Genomic DNA, 3,264 nt, shown 5'->3' with positions numbered 1-3,264 from the left:
GCACAGCAGGGATTGCAGTACTCCTCCTCTCATCATTTATTTCTGTGCCTGTCTTCTGCACTGGACTGGGGACTCCTTGAGGGCAGAGCCTGTGTCCTCTCCATCTCTGCTTTTCCAGGTCCTGGACCAAACAGACACAAAGAAACAATTCAGTGGGTGCCTGTGGCATGGAACCCACTGCTTTGCTCCATAATTACAGCTTTTTCTATGTACTCCCTCAGTGCATGCACTCTGGAGGCAGGCGACTTGGGTTTGCATTGTGGTTCCATCACTCACTAACCCCAACTTTGAGCCAATGACTCCAACTTCGTGTGCCTTGCCTTGCTTCTTGGTAAAATGGGAATGCTTGTAGTATTGACTTCATGGAGTTACTGTCATATACCCAAAATAGTGTCTGGTACATAGTAAGTGCTCAATCCGTGTTCACTACTACAACCACCACTACTAGCATTTTCAGTCAAGGATGTATAAAGCTATTTCCCGTACAGGCTGCCAGAAGTGGATATTCCTCATATATGACCATCTGAAGGCTGGGCACTAGCCTAACTCTTCTCAAATTTTCTCCTGCATAAGCATCACCCAGGAATCTTATAAAAATGCAAACGCTGACTCATCAGGACTGGGGTGGGGCTGTAGATGGTCCATTTCTAACAAACTCCCAGGCAGGGATGAAGCTCCTGGGCCAGGGACCATACTTGGAGGAGCCCTTGCCAATATTAACTACCGGGGAGAGCTCCTATCTACTGAAAAGCCAGTGTCAGGCCCTGTGTTAAATGGCTTATATGCATTATCTCACCAAATCCTTGCAACAGTCCCAGAAAATATGTACTGTGATTCATATTTTACAGATGAGCAAGCTGAGGCCCAGAGAAATCAAATGACTTTCCAAAGGTTACATAGCTTGAGGTGGCAGAGGCAGGGTTTTTAACTCAACCCAGGCTGACTCCCAGCCCCCATTTTTTTCCATTCTGGGAAACAGCCTCCCTGTGGCCTGGCATCCCTTAGAGATGTCTGTCCCCCTGAGAGAGGACTGCATACATCACTCAAAGTAGCAGAAAAACCACTCCCAGGGCACAGCTCTTGAGAGTGTCCAAAGCATTTGCCTGGCCGCCACAGTCCTGGTAGGTGAGCAGGCCAGGGACTAGGATCCCAGTTGAAGCTGGTGAGGACTAAGAGAACTGTGAGAGTGGGGATGAGGTCAGGCAGGAGGATGGAGGAAGGTCCATTGGCAGCTCAGGCCTAGCTTCCCAAGGGATGGCCTTTTGGTGGGGCCCCATGACCCAGGAGTTGTTTCTCATCCCCGCAGGCTCAGAACCCCATTAGGTTGCCATACCCATGACCACTGACTGCCACTGGCCCAAAGCTCAAGATTCTGAGGTTTAACCAGGGGGTTCATTTATGTACTTGTAATAAAGTGTCAAACCATCGAGGAGACACTGTGTTCTATAAGGTAAGCCTACAGCCAAGGCAGAGAGAACCTGGTGTTTCTGGCAGCTCCATGATTCAGAGCTCCTTTGTCCCAGTCAAACCTGGAGACACCTCATACTTTCTAGCCCATTGATCACCCCTATTCCCATCCCTAATTAGGCCCATAGAAACTTTTCTTTCTTACATGGTGCATAATATAATGAAAGTGTGCTACTTTCTTAGGTCTTTACTAAATATCCTAACCTGGGGCCATGAACCTATAGGGTATATGAGAGATGCATTTCTGAGGCCTGAGAATCAGCTAGAATTGCAGGCCAGACTGTGTGAGGATGTGTTTTCTGGCATGGCTATCCATAGTTTTTACTGTTCATTTATTTACTCATTTAGCAAATATTGATGGAATGTCTTCTCTGTGTAGGGCCCTGAGTTGGGCACTAGAGGTATAGTGATGAGTGAAACAGACATCCCTGACCCTAGGGAGCTTCCAGTCCAGGGGGAGTCAGTGAATAAGTAAGCAAACCAAAACTATCTTCACGTAAGAACGCAGGGTGATGCTGGGGACCAGACTGCCTAGTCCAGCGTTACTCACTCCACAAATTGGCACTGCAAACATTTTTGAAGTGATGCCTGAGTGAGGCCCAGGGCAGGGGAGGACACAGAGGCAGAACCCAAAACAGACCTCCAGGCTCAGGGCTCTCAGTGTGGGGCACTGACCACCACATGTATATAGTGTTTCAGTGAGCATGGGGCCAGTGAAGCTGAAGATCAGAATGACTATTTTGAGTCTGGGGCCTCTTGGCCTGACACATATTTTGTGGCCAACAAAGCCACTCCCACCTTCATCCACATTCTTAATTTATCCATTTTGAAGGCAGACTGCCTATGGGGGAACCTCCCCCCACAGCCCTCTCACTCCACAGGCAGCTCTTCTCCTAGCCTGCTGGTGGGCTCTATACCTTCCTGGGGCCTCACTCCCTGAGAAGGTCCAGCTGGCGAGCCCAGCTGGGGGGTTGAGGGAGAATGGGGCCCATATGGAGGGTCTTGAAGTGAGCCAGAGGCGCCAGCAGGGAGGGAGGGTCCCTTGGGAACAGCCTGGGCTGGGAGAACTCTCAGAATGGCACAAAGAAGAACAGAGAAAGCCAGGTGTCTGGGTTGGCATTCATGAGTCTTTTGAGACCTGAAAAAACATTCAGAGGTCACCTTCACTCTCCCCGCCTCCATCCAGGATGCACTTCAACTGTTTTGAATCTGTGTGAATCTCTCCAGTTTCTAAAGGCTCTTGGCTGGCAACTGATCACTCTCCCTGCCCATCTCCATGGCACCGTTCTTTTTCTTCTCTGGTGGCTAGTGTGGCCCAGGCCTGGGGTGATGTCTGGGGAAGGGGTAGAATGGACCTGTAGTTGAAGGAATCTTCTCTGCTTGAAAGTCCTTCAGTTTCATGGCGGAGACAAAGCCTAAATGATTTGCTCCAATACACCATGGTTGGTGCTTTGGGTCTTCTGAGAAGGGAGAGAGTAAGTCTGTGGGTGGTAGGGCTGGGAGAGTAAAGAAAGAACTGGCAGAGGAGACTTGGGGAAGAGGGGCAGAAGACCCTCTCAGGCCTCCGGGGATAGGTCTGGTCTGCTCAAATCTCGACTTGATGCTCAAGTCCCTTCTACCATATTTCATACAAATGCTGTACCAACCTCTGGCTTCCTACGTCCAGAGGCAGGGAGCTCATTCACTCTCAAGAGAGATATCATCTCAGGATAGTCTTAACTCCAAAAAAGTTCTTGCTTTTTTTTTTTAAATGTTTTTATTAACTTGAGAGAGAGAGAGAGAGAACATCAACGTCAG

Source organism: Miniopterus natalensis, chromosome X (assembly GCF_054644295.1).
Source record: "Miniopterus natalensis isolate mMinNat1 chromosome X, mMinNat1.hap1, whole genome shotgun sequence".
NCBI lineage: Eukaryota > Metazoa > Chordata > Mammalia > Chiroptera > Miniopteridae > Miniopterus > Miniopterus natalensis.
This window is presented reverse-complemented; position numbering follows the sequence as displayed.